The sequence below is a fragment of the Myxocyprinus asiaticus genome, chromosome 28 (genome assembly GCF_019703515.2).
Source record: "Myxocyprinus asiaticus isolate MX2 ecotype Aquarium Trade chromosome 28, UBuf_Myxa_2, whole genome shotgun sequence".
NCBI lineage: Eukaryota > Metazoa > Chordata > Actinopteri > Cypriniformes > Catostomidae > Myxocyprinus > Myxocyprinus asiaticus.
This window is the reverse complement of record NC_059371.1, coordinates 8,235,926-8,250,128: the sequence shown is the minus strand read 5'-3', so window position 1 is coordinate 8,250,128 and position 14,203 is coordinate 8,235,926. Positions and strand designations below refer to the sequence as shown.

The window sequence follows — 14,203 nt, the reverse complement described above, 5'->3', positions numbered from 1 at the left end:
TTGAATGGTGAGCAAAGTGCTTAGTGTTTTCCTGGCCGACTTTTTAGCTCTTGAGGCCTGTCTGGCTCATGCAATGACAGTGTGGAACAGATCATTAGGAAGACTTTAAACACCATCACACTTCTGAAATTCACAGGCCATTGAGCTGATATGAACCTCTTGGGACAAAAGAGACAAATAAATGTATTCCCAAAGAACATGAACCAGGAACTTACTGAAATCTGGACTGGAGCAATGTAAGGCTGACGGTTCAGGAAATTTTGTGCAGGGAAACGCTGGTTATAGTGGTTTTGCTTCTGGAGCCAGATTTTACATTGGGCATCAAGTGGCGACCCAACACACTACCAAAATTGTTTGTTGTGTAACAGAAAAAAACCCCACAAATAATAATAATAATAAAATTAATATTGAATTGTAATAATTTTTTCATGAACTGCATATGCCTAAAAATATGTACTCATAAAAATATTTGTAGTTAAGGTGAAGTTAAAGTTAAGTTTAAGTTGAGTTAGTTAAGATAGTTTCATGCTTTCGGCAGGAAATTACTTCTCAAAACAAATTGTGGCCTGCTCAAATCATGTTTATCTTTGCTGTAAGTGATCCTGTATTAAGTGTAGCCTTTGTTGTATGTTGTTCATGATTTTTTACATTGAGGGCATGTCACACAACCTGTCCATGTTGGCATCTGTCTAGTTTGTGTAACTTGGATACATTTGTGCCAAAATAGCGTTTTGATTGAACGCATGGCATTCGAAAGTGTTTCCCAGATTTGTGTGGAAAGATCTGTTTGCACTAAAGTAATTACTAAAGCAATCACTACCTGTCATTCGGGATTGAAAAGTGGTATTGCAACACTATACAACGGCAATCACGGTTGTTGATTTTCCTGAATGTGTATATAGATACTTACTGTCATGGCTCATTTGAGATTGAAGTTGAAGTTGTAAAGTTGAATTGTATGTTTTGAGCAATGAAAATAGGTGGGTTAACACAGTTGTTTTCAACTGTGGAAAAAAACAGCGCTACATGCAAAAGAAAAAATGCAACTAAACATATAATCATGCATAGTTCATAGAGCAAATAAATAGGTGTATCAAATTTTAAAATAGTAGTTTGGCACACTTCATCTGTCACTTGGTAGAAGTTAGGCAAATTAGGTAGATGCAAACATGGACTGGTTGGGTGACATGCTGTCAGCCTTAAAAACCACAAGTAAAACTGCAAGAAACAAGAAAATACAATGCATGCCACATTAAACTTGCAGCAAAGATTATCTGTACAATGTGACAATGTGTTTCGCTGTCCCCTTCTGCATATCGTGGCCACCTTCAGCATAACGCGGCACCATTTTGCGGCCCCCTTCAGCTTATCGTGGCCCCGTTTCATGACCGGCACACCGGGAAATGTCGCGGTTCTCCCAGTGGCCAGTCCCTTTCTGCGTGCGTGAATGCGAGCAAACTGCAAGTGTATTGTATGTTAAAGTTATAGTTCACCCAAAAATTTTCTCTCATACTCACACTCATGCTATCCCAGGTGTGAATGACTTTCTTTCTTCACCAGAACACATCTGAAGAAAATTAGAAACATATCTTAGCTCAGTAGGTCCTTAAAATGCAAGTGGATGGTGATCAGACTTTTGAAGCTCCAAAAATCACAGACAGTCAGCATAAACGTCATCCATACAACTCCAGCTGATTAATCAATGTCTTCCAAAGTGACACGGTAGGTTTTGGTGCAAAAATGATCAAAATGTAAGTACTTTTATAACGCTAACATCACTTCCGGTCAGCAGCAGTATGCGCATGTGACATAATCGTGTTGGCACGTGAGACACAAAATGTATATTGTTTTACGTATTCTTTTTATTTAGTATTATATTAATACATGTTAATGTTTTTTTTTTTTTTTTTTTTGGTGCTGTATTGGTCACCACTTGAAGCCCAATGTAAAATCTGGATGCTGAAAAGAAATCATTTGGGGTAATAGTCCTACAGGTTCCCACATCATGAAAAAAAATAATAATAATAAAAATAAATCAAGTCATTTTTATTTGTATAGCGCTTTTAACAACACACATTGTTTCAAAGCAGCTTTACAGGAAATCATGCAATCAAAAAAAAACTACAAATGAAACTGTAATATCTATAATGTCTTACAGTGATCATTGTATAGTTTGATTAAAAATGATTGTAAAATGTGTATAGAAATTAAATAATTAAATAATAATTGTATTTATAACCCCAGTGAGCAAGCTGAAGGTGACTGTGGCAAGGAACACAAAACTCCATATGATATTGGTTAATGGAGAAAAATAACCTTGGGAGAAACCAGGCTCACTCTGGGGGCCAGTTCCCCTCTGGCTAAACAACATGAATATAATGCCAATATTAGTTACTTGTGTGCAGTGCAAGTCACTGTTTTAAATTTGTAAATTAAGTAAGCGTAAGTAAGGTCCAGTGTTTTAAAAATAAAAAAATATATTTTTTTTAATGAATTTTAGATTAGATTAGATTAGATTAGATTAGATTAATGACTAATGTCTTTGGTGTCCATTCTGGATTAACTGCAGAAATTTACATAGATGCATTGTCCTTTGTTAGTTGGCTGATGAAGGCTTTTGTTGGCAATTAAATGATAGTCTATGTATTCCATTTCAAGAGTGTAGTCCGACTCAATAAGAGGTTTACGTCTGGGCAGAGATAGATTATTATAGTTTGTTATTCTTGTGTATCAAGGTTATTTCTTGTACAGTTTACGGACTGCTGAGTCCGCTCATTGCTGCTAATAATACTCAAGATATTACTGTATTTTACTGTTACCACGAATGAGATTTGCTGTGTTGTCATCCAACCACGCTGGGCTGTTTGTGCATTTCCGCCATCGCGGGTGAGACCGGCACACTGAGTTTATCCATTAAAGAACCAACAACTGCGGCGGACAGATTGCGAGCCGTTCACCGTGTCTCTGAGTGATATAATTAACGGTTGCCGTCTCTCCCACGATCGCTAAACCTGCTTCGGTGCTGTCTCTCCCACGATAAATAAACCGGCTTCGGTGCCATCACCCTATTCTCTCTCTCTCATACTAACAGCACACACACACAACCCCTCACAAACATACCCGCACACACATTTGGCGAACAGATAACTTGGCGATAGAGCCCAGTTTTGTCCCTAAGTTATCGTACCAGCGGAGACCCATGTTAAACAGGCAGACACCATTAACCAGTCTCTCCGCCCACATTCACGGCCACATTCTCTGACCAGAAACCTCGCTTGACACACACTCCACAAGAGCCACGCCCACCATTTTATGCACTCCTTCTCTCCTTACACACATACACACACACCCATTCACACACACACACACACACCTCTACCCTCCTTTTATGTATTATAGGCTTATCTGTTACCATATCTAATCATGTTACTGTTTAGTTTGTAGTTAGATGTCAGAAGTTTATCGACTGCATTGTATTGATTATTAATTGATATTACTGCATCAATAAACTTTGTTATACTTTAAAGAGAAGTGTTTTGGTATTGTTCTGCATGCACCTGTGCCAAGGGTTGGCAGGGGATGTTAGTGCTCGGATTCAAGCCTTCATTGTTCCCTTTTTGAATGTCGATGTTCCGGACATCGACTTTCCTAAGAGAACAATCCTATATTTGAGACTGCTATACTGTCTGGTTATTAGTCCCTGATTCCAGGGTGGTGCCCCGGCAATATTCATTCTTATTAATATTCTATTGATTTTGATAATTTATAGTTTTCTTTGATGATTGTTGATTTGAAGGATTAATAAACCAATGTTGATTCTAACCAGTGTTCAATTGATTTTAATAATTAATAATTATCTTTGATAATTATTAATTATTGCTAATAACCAAACCCGCTCCTGAATGAAGCTTCAACACTCATGTTTATAAAAATAACCTGAGGGAGAAGATTCATTTAAACTAATATATTCATCCGGTTTAAGCCTGGTTTCAGTCAAACAGAGCGCATCCAAACTATGATCTGTAATAATTTCATTTACATTTAGTGCTTTGGTAGAAAGAGATCTAATGTTTAGTAGTAGCCCTACCTTTATATGATGTTTATCTTCAATTTATTTTAATTTTTTTCAAGTTTGACCTTAATCAATTTTTTCTAAATGATTTAGTGAGAGTTCTGTGTTTGGTAGTTCGGGGAACAGACACAGTCTCTATATGATATCTAGGTGATACAGTCTCTATGTGTTTTAGTTTATGTGACGTCTCAAGGCAGCTAGCAGATGTTCGGATTAACCACTTTGTCTGTTTCCTGACCTGGGCCCCAGTTAGTCAAATCCTATCATTATTAAGACTATGAGCCAAATTACTAGAGAGGAGAGTGTAACCTTCCCTGGAGGGATGGAGTCCGTCTCTCTTTAGCAGGTTAGGTCTACCCCAAAAACTCTTCCAATTGTCTATAAATCCTATACTATTCTCCAGACACCACTCAGACATCCAGCCGTTCAGTGACACTAATCTACTATAAACCTCATAACCACGACGAGCAGGGAGGAGGCCAGAGCATATTACAGTGTCTGACATCGTTTTTGCAAGTTCACACACCTCTTTAACATTATCTTTAGTGATCTCCGACTGGCATAGCCAGACATCATTAGTGCTGACATGAATAACAATTTTAGAAAATCTACATTTAGCATTTGCCAGCATTTGTAAATTTGATGTCAGATGCCCGAGCCCCCGAAAAGCATTTAACAATGTTGGCTGGAGTCTCTATTTCCACATTCCTTACAATAGAATCAGAAATTATTAGGGCTCTTTCAACATGATTTGCAGTGGGTACATCACTGAGTGGGGAGAATCAATTGGAAACCCTAACAGGAACGGGGGAATGGTGTCACTTTGCTGAGCGAGTATGCCACCAAGACGTCACCCAATCGCCCTGCTTCGGGGGCTCTAGAGCCGGAACCAAAGTGTGTGTGTTGCTCGCTGCTCTACCCGCATCCGAAACAGTATCTACCGGCTTCTCTTTCTCACTGACCTCCACTAGTGTTCGAATGCGTGTCTCTAGCTTAACCTTAACCTTCTTCGTCAGCCTGACTAATTCCTTACATTTATCACATGTGAATCCCTCACTGCTGATGGAAGAAGCTATAGTAAACATGTGGCATGTAATGCAGGAAGAAATGAGCGGATGCCATGACTTACCACAATTGCTTGTTGTTGTTGTTATGGTTGTTCTTGAGCAGCCGGGGTTTGAGATCTATGTGGTTTCTAATCAGCAGATGTTTGAGATTGATGTAAAACACAGTGGAGAAAAATAATGCACGAGGTTGAGACATGAGATTTAGACAAGTGGAAAAAAGTGGAAAAAATAAAAATAAAAAACTAGATAAACAGGTGCACAGAGATGAAACAGCAGAAAAGTGGAAAAACCCGAAGCATGCAGTAAAATGGCTGAACGTATAAGAATGACAATAAGCAATGCTGAAAAAAAAAAAAAAATGGAAATATCAGTGAATTTTAAAACTGTGTTTTCCAGGCTTGAAAAAAGTTTTGAAATTTAAAAAACCTGAAATGTCCTGAAAAATTAAAAAGTCATGGAATATGCATTTTTGTAACTATGCCCTACTCTAAAATATTTCACGGGCTAAATATTGCTCTCGTATTTAATCAAACTTCTGTGAATGAATTGTTCTTTTGAGTCGGTGCTTTTCGATGAATTGGTCAAAATTATTCACAACTCAGTCTGAATGATTCACTAGTACATTGGTCTGAATCAATTTTTTTTTTTTTTTTTTTAATCAAGTAATCACAAACGACTGAAAAGGTAATGGAATGGTCATGGAAATTCATTAGGCAAGAAGACTGGGAACCCTCATCCTTGCAATCAGCTACTTTGGACCATTTTAATAATTTCTTCAGTAGTGTAGTATTACCTCATCTCCTTTGCATAATTTCATTGATAATCATTGAGTTGTCTCTGAACAGTAATTTCTGCTTCCTCATGCCATAATACAATCTTAACCTCACTCTTGCTTTAATTTGCAGTATAACAGCCTCTTAACAAAACATGCCACAATTTCCTGAAACAAACTGATAAAACATTCGCCTTGGGCTTAAAATATCTATCATGAATTTGAATCAGCTGCCACTGTTCACTCTCATATTATTTGCAAATCACAGCTTCCACTCACAGCTATATTGAATTGGAATAGACAAATGTGATCATTTAAAAGACTATTGCTAAGATTTTGAATTTGTTGACATTAGTATATAAAGTATACAGTAAATCTACATATATGTTTGGGTATATACAGAATGTACTGTATGTACAATTGGCGAGACCTACGAAACCTCTTAAGACTGATCGGAATTGAAATTGCCTAAACTTTTGTGAGGGTACTGCCAAAGTTGTAAAGAGTTTGATGCTCAGACACAATCCCATAGTGAAGCTCTTATTTATCTGTAAATGACGGAGAACCTTTATCCAAGAAAGACATTTGTAATGGAAAATTCACTTGAAAATGAAATCCAGAAAGGATTACAAAAGTTAAGTAATCTGCACTCAAAGTCATTGTTTACATGGTTGAAATTAATTATCATCAATGCTCAGCAAGTATTAAATAAATTGAAACTAATTTACTGATTTGTGTTTGTGAGTCTTTAGAAATCACACAGAACAGAATGAAACAATTATAATGTCAAATTAGGTAAATGCATTAAATGTGTTAAATAAATATTACAGTGTTAAAATATTTAATTTACGTTTATTATAAATTCAATACAATTACTAACTTGTGAATTCCATGAATTCATTATTCTATGAACCTCAAAAGATGTATAAACAGTTGTACATCTCTAAAGCTGATTGTACATTATAGATGCTGTTAATATATTGATATTGTTCATTGATATTGTAATGTACAATCAGTTTTTGGCAAATTACTCAAACAAATTGTAATCCACTACAAATTACTCATTACTTCTTTATAAAGGTAATTATATTACTTTACAGGTAACTTTACTGATGGGGGAAATTAATCACATTACAAATAATTGTACTTTTAAGTTACTTTTAAAACAGTTTTCACAAAAATGTTTTTGATTTTCAGCGATTTCAAAATAATGTTTGTATTTCCTCCATTGTCATTGTTCCTTCAGCTCTTACAGAAACACAAACAGACATACATATTTAATGCATGTATCCATACTAACATTATATAAGTTTTATATATTATTATTTTAGTAAAGTACTTAAAATGTATTAACTTTACTGAAAGTCAAATGCAATGTGTTATGTTACTTTTTGACTAAAAAAGTAATTTGATTACAGTAACTACTTACATTGTAATCAGTTATACATTTAAAACTGTGTATACATATAATGACATTGTACGTTGTTGTTGGGCACATAGGGAATGCATAGTAAAGGAGTTAGTGTAATGTATTAGTTGAAAATGCAATAAAATAAAAAATAAATAAATAAACAATTGATCTCTTCTTTGTCAAGCGGCATTAGGGGTGCACAGCGGAGCCATTATTTGTATTTGTATCTGTATCTGTTCATATGACAAAATTATCTGTATCTGTCTCTGTATTCAGATAGAACCGGGTATGGGTGGGGCTTAAACCAGAAGTGCGTCAAAACTAAATGAAATGCCCATTTTTAAGTATTACTCTTACATTTATAGTTTCTATTAATAAAATATGCCTTGAATATGCCTTTTCATAATAATAGCCTAATAATAATAATAAGAAGAAGAAGAAGAATATACAATTATTATTTTAAATAATATTATTTTATTCTTTGTTTCTTACCAGATGAATCTGAATTTTGTAGGCTACATTAACTGTGGAAAATGTTGTTAACCGTGGTTTCTCCTGGTATTTCAGATATTAATATCTGCATGACACAGAATTTTCATTTGTCTATGCATTTATAACAACATTATTCTAGAGGCAGGAGTTGTCAAGCAAAATGTGAAATGTCAAGCACACATTTTTGCAGTGAATCATAAATACAAATTCAAACATTAAAATAAATTAAAATAAAATCAATATAGCCTACAAACAGGTGAAAGTCCCGCAAGTCTATCAGGAATTTTTATGACAGGACACCATTATTTAGTCAAACAATAATAATAATAATGTTAAATTTATATAGCGCCTTACCAGAATTCAAGAACATTTTCAAATTTAGCACAGTTTAAAGAAGAAGAAGAAAAGCATGTTTCAGTTTCTTTATTTTACATAAGGAGGAATTTTCCTAATAGATGAATACTCTGTGGAGCATTTTAACTTTTATGGAGCATTTTAACTTTTTTCGGAATAAAGCCTTAACCAGATAATTTTCTTAATCGCTGATATGAATATAAATGTGGTCAACTATACGGAAAGATGGAAAGAAGTGCTCCGACGTGAAATCATCACATCAGATCAGGAATTTAATATTGCGCTCAGGTTTAGGCTATAAATAAATACATAGGAATCACATGTGAATCATATGATACATTAACAGACATTTCAAGAATTGGAAAGTGTAAATTATGTCATATCTTAGTTAAAGTTACACTTGATAAGCTCCAGATGCGCACAATTTACAAAGACCGCAAACGGAGTCGAGACTGTGCCCATCCGATCTGAAATCACACCGTGCACATTTTAAGGTTTACACTTTAGAAATATTGGCTGCACAGATTCATAAATTAGTTGCAATTTTGGATATGTTTATTTAAAATTATCCTTGTGCTTTTTAGATTATCAGTCAAACTTTTTTATATTATTCAGATGAATCCGTTATTCGTTTTGAAGTCATTATCCATGCCTTTCCGAATAAGGTATTCGGCTTCGGGCACATCCCTAAGCGGCATACAAAAACTGGCAAATGATTCTTGTGTACTGGTTGAAGGATTTCTTTTACAGGTACAGTATATGCACTAGCTAACAATGTTGAAGAACATGGTTGGTTTCGCTTCAGCACCAATCACTACATTTCCACTTGAAGGCTAATAGTTCTTGAGAATTCTATGGAATACAAAGTAAAAATTGTGTATTTGTATTAAATGCAAAAAAAAAAAAAAAAGAGGATTCAGCCTTTGGTACACTGTTTTGGTAAGCGCAATTTGTTTCATTCAAGGATTCAAATGAAGTTGTTACTCTTTGGCGTAAAAATCAACATTTTTTTAATTCAGTATGATGTCTGATTGTTCCTAAAACACTTGCATTTTTTCATGTTACTTTTCCCAATAAACCAGAGGTATTGCTAACACATAGCACACAGCAAATTCAAAAACACCTCTCTTTTCACAACACGCAATGGGCAGTTTGGCTGCTGCACTAATGTGAAAACAAATTAACTAATGTTCCTGTAATTTTGTGTTGGCACCAAGCACATGGTTCAAAGCTGTATCAACTGTTCGGAGTGGGAAGTGCTGATGTTTAGATTTAATCGGGAAATGGTTTTGTAATTCTAAAGGCAGAACTCTGAACTCTTACCAAGACTTTAGGAACCAACTATTGTACATGGCTCAGTTCTCCATCTGTTAAAATTGTTTGGAGGGAAGCCTCTAGATGATCTTAGCTGTCAGCCAGTCCAGGAAGCCTTCAGGTTTGTCTGGGAAACATTTGGCTGTCATGTGAGCTATTGAAGAACTCACCTCAAGTGATTTCTCATGCCTGAGTGCTTTGACAAAGACAACAGCCTGTACAACCATCAAATCAGGTTTATGGCACGTCTATCTATCTATCTGTCTGTCTGTCTGTCTGTCACTCATTCTTGTCTATCTGTATGTCCGTCCATCCGTCCATCCATCCATCTATCTGTCTATCTGTCTGTCTGTCTGTCTGTCACTCTTTCTTTTCTATCTATCTATTTGTCTATCTGTCTGTCTGTCTGTCTGTCTGTTATTCTTTCTTGTCTATCTGTCCGTCCGTCCGTCTGTTACTCTTTCTTTTCTATCTATCTATCTATCTATCTATCTATCTATCTATCTATCTATCTATCTATCTACCTACCTACCTGTCTGTCTGTCTGTCTGTCCGTTCATCCGTCTCTATCTGACTGTCTGTCTGTCCATTCGTCCGTCTCTATCTGTCTGTCTGTCTGTCTTATTTTAGCTGTAAATATTTCCTTTCTGTCATGCCCCTTTCAGACAAACTATTGAAGGATCATTGTGCAAAATGACACAGAAAATTGTGATTATTATTATGTTATTATAACAAAGATGTGTTATTGTGTTTTTTTCCAACCAAATTCAGAACTGATGTGCTGAATTCTGGACAAGTGGCACCATGCAGTGTATGTTTATACACTCAAAAACATTAAAAACAATTTTTAAATTTTTTTTTTGCATTTAGACAAGTGAAAGAATGCTGTTTTGAAAATTCAGAAAGCAGAGATGTATTTTAGCAGACAAATCATTAAACTTCCTGTCACAGATTTTCTCATGAGATCAGTCTGCATAGCGCAATATCAGTTTTGTCAGTTTTACTGAAGGGCTCAATGGTCTGCATGTGTTGGTTTTGAATGGATGAGAATTGTTGAGTAGTAGTGGCTGCATGCTGACAAGAAATCTGAAGAGTTTGTTTTAACCAAGATGCTTTCACATCCTAAACCAATTTCAAGCTACTTCCTGTTCACTGTTGTACTTCCTACAAAGCAGCAGCTGTCTTTAAAATACAATTTCACAGTTCTCCCAATGGTGGGTTTTGTCTTCAACCTAATTTATGATGTACAGACAGCTATGCAGTGTTGTATAAAGTATTAATTTGTCATACTTGAGTAAAAGTAAAGTTACCTTCATGGAAACTGACTCAAGTAAAAGTTAAAGTAGCTCACGAGAAAACAACTTAAGTAAAAGTATTAAAGTAACTGATATTAAATTTACTTAAGTATCAAAAGTACATGTAAATTGCATAAATTACAGAACAGTTCATTAAACCCATGGCAACTTATTTGATTGGTGGTGCTCATCATTTACTCACCCTCATGCCATCCCAGATGTGTATGACTTTCTTTCATCTGCAGAATACATACAAAGATTTTTAGAAGAATATTTCAGCTCTATAGGTCAATTCAATGCAAGTGAATGGTGGCCAGACATTTCAAGCTACAAAAAGCACATTAAGGGAGCATAAAGTTATCCATACTGCTACAGTGGTTAAATCCATGTCTTCTGAAGTGATTCGGTTGGTTTTGGGTGAAAACAAACCAAACTGTAACTCATTTTCACTGTATATCTTGCCAATGCAATCTCTAGTCACGATCATGATTTCAAGCTTGATTTCACTTTCTAGTGCTTGACGCATGCGCAGAGCCCTAGGTGGCGCTATAGGAAGTGTAATTAAACTTGAAATCCTGATCGCCAAGGAGACTGCTAATGTCAAGATTTATAGTCGAAAAAGGAGTTATATTTTAGTCTATTCTCACCCAAAACCAATTAGATCTGTTCAGAAGACATTTTTCAAAAGGTTGAAACCACTTGAGTCTTATGGATCTTATGTGCTTTTTTGAGCTTGAAAGTTCTGGCCACCATTCACTTACGTTGAATTAACCTACATAACAGCAATATTCTTCTGAAAATCTTTTTTTGTTTGTGTTCTGCAGAAACAAAATGAAAGTCATACACATCTTGGATCAAATGATGGTAAGAAAATGTAATGAACTATCCCTTTAATAGTGGATTCAAATCAAATCAGAATGATCATATTTATGGGATGAGTATAAATGAACACCACAGTCCATAAAAATTGGAACACTGAAGGAGGGAGTTGAGTCATATTAGTGACCAGAACAGAGACTTGTGGGGGTGAGCTTTTTTCATTTGGGTCAATAAGCAACCACCCAGAACACCACGGCAACTGCATAACAATGTGCTGAAACACAGTTAAAACAACTTTACAACAGCATAGCAACACCCTGACAACCACCTAGAACACCCTGTAAACTGCAGAGCAATATGCAAAAAACACAGAAAACAATTTAGCAACAGCATAGTGACAACCTGGCAACCACATACTGTAGCAATGCACCAAAACACACAGCAGTGATTACCTTGATAACTGCATAGCATGCCCTAGCAACCATCCAGAGAACCCTAGTTACCACATACTGTAGCATAAATATGCTACAAAGCAAATATTACACTTTAGCATCCACTAGGCAAAGACCATTCACATCTTCATAAAATATAAAATAAATATTTACGGACATATTCATGAGAAAATACCAAAATAAATATTGTTGGACATTTTCATGAGTGCTGGTAATTATTCATACACATCATATCTTGTTTAAATGTAAAATGTAAACGCATATGACTGACTTTTATATGAACAGGTCTCCTGGAAATGCGGTAGACTGATCACACATAACTTCATTATTTAACAGCTTTCATAATGTTTAAGCCTAAACTTTTAAAATTAATTAGTCAAAAAAAAAATTTATAATAATTTTTAACTTACATGACCAGTTTCTTGTCTTCTCCAGAGGAGACAGGCAACAGAACACGTAATCTGGCGCGTGCTTCGCTTGTGATTTTGATTCAGATTCATGATTCGCAAAAAGAATCATTCAGACCACTTTTTGAATCTTTTTGTTCAGTTAAAAGGAATCAAACTTAAAAGATTCGACTCTTTCAATTCTTTTAACGAATCACACATCACTATCGCCGATCTGCGTGCATTTTTACACATACAGCTGCTATATTTTTGCTGTGTTCAGTCACAAAAGTAACGAAAGGGTCTGGAGAAATTTATTGGAGTAAAAGTATTAATTTTCTCTTCAAAATGTAGTGAAGTGAAAGTAAAAGTCCAAAGAAATATTTATACTCAATAAAGTTTAAAAACTGTACTTAAGTACAGTAACAAAGTATTTGTACTTCATTACTATACACCTCTGCAGCTATGTGTATGTCTGTGTATGCATACAGTATATGCGTATTCATATGTGTCATCATTAACATGATTATGTTGGTATTGCGTCTGAAAGGTTTTATGTTGCTCAAGTCTCCAACAGAAAAAAAAAATTATTGTCATTCCTCAAGCCGTATGTATCTTGTGGACATATCCTTTTCCTGAGTTCTGTGTGTGGAAGTAAATTTTTTATGCATATTCCCTATAGATAACCTTGAAATATTTACTTTACGTAATGTTTGACTAACACAGAGATGTCTCAGATCATGGTGCAGACACAGGTCAGGGCTTTTCTCTTAGGTATTTACATGGCTCCTTCTACTTTAAAAGTTATTACTATGAATTCAGTTTGATTTTGGAGATAAACCTGATCAAGTGATTTCAAAGCATTCTGATGTTTAAAAATATATGTATAATAAAATAAAAGTAGAATTATTAGCTAAGCTCTGACTGAGTTGGCTAGAGCGATATTAATTTTGTTGATGTTTACAGTTCTATGTTGACCTGTCAATGTAAAACTGTTGGAATCTTCATAGGCTTGTGGTTTACTACATGCAAATGAGAGTTCCTGTTAAATAAAACATTTTGCAAACTTAGTTGTAGTGGAAAGATAAATCAAATGTCACTACCAATAAAAGTTGCATGTATTTAATCCTAAAATAAATCTTGTTCTTTCTGTGCACCACTGTATGTAAAATAATGTAATATGGAGCAATAACAGGAGCATGAAAGGAATTCTTCACCCCAAAATGATGTCATCACAAACTCGCATGCTGTTATTTTTTCTTTGAAACACAAAGGCAGATTTTTTTTAAAGAATTGTCATGCAGCTGTCTCCCATACAACAACAAAATAGCACAAAAAAAATTATGTAAATTGACTTGCACTACCTGTATATTCCAAGTTCACTGAAGTCATATGCTCTGTGTGAGGAACAGACCAAACTTTAAGTCATTATTCACTAATAATCCTTTCCTTCTGACAAACTCAGAAATCTCTATCACATCTGCATTCAGATTCAAAAAATGTGCGTTGCCGAAGTGTTGACGCATCACACTAGGTTTGATGTCTTTGACAGCAAACAGTATTGGTTCTCACTTCACAAACAGACATGAGTGCACTGATTCGAAAATGCATGCGGAAGATGATGATTATAAATTTAAGACTTAAATTTCAGTGCATTCATCACACAAAGCTATTGTATGGCTACAGGAGACATGGAATATAGAGCAAAAGTCTCATGGACTATTTTTATGATACTTTCATGGTGCCTTTTGTGGGGCTTGACAGACTAC

At 35.3% G+C, this 14,203-nt stretch overlaps 1 protein-coding gene across 3 annotated transcripts in view; it reads left to right on the top strand.

The window, feature by feature from the left end:
- Nucleotides 1–14,203, top strand: part of ngfa (nerve growth factor a (beta polypeptide)) — a 54,975-nt gene that overhangs the window by 12,984 nt on the left and 27,788 nt on the right. The gene's annotated exons all lie outside the window — the stretch shown is intronic.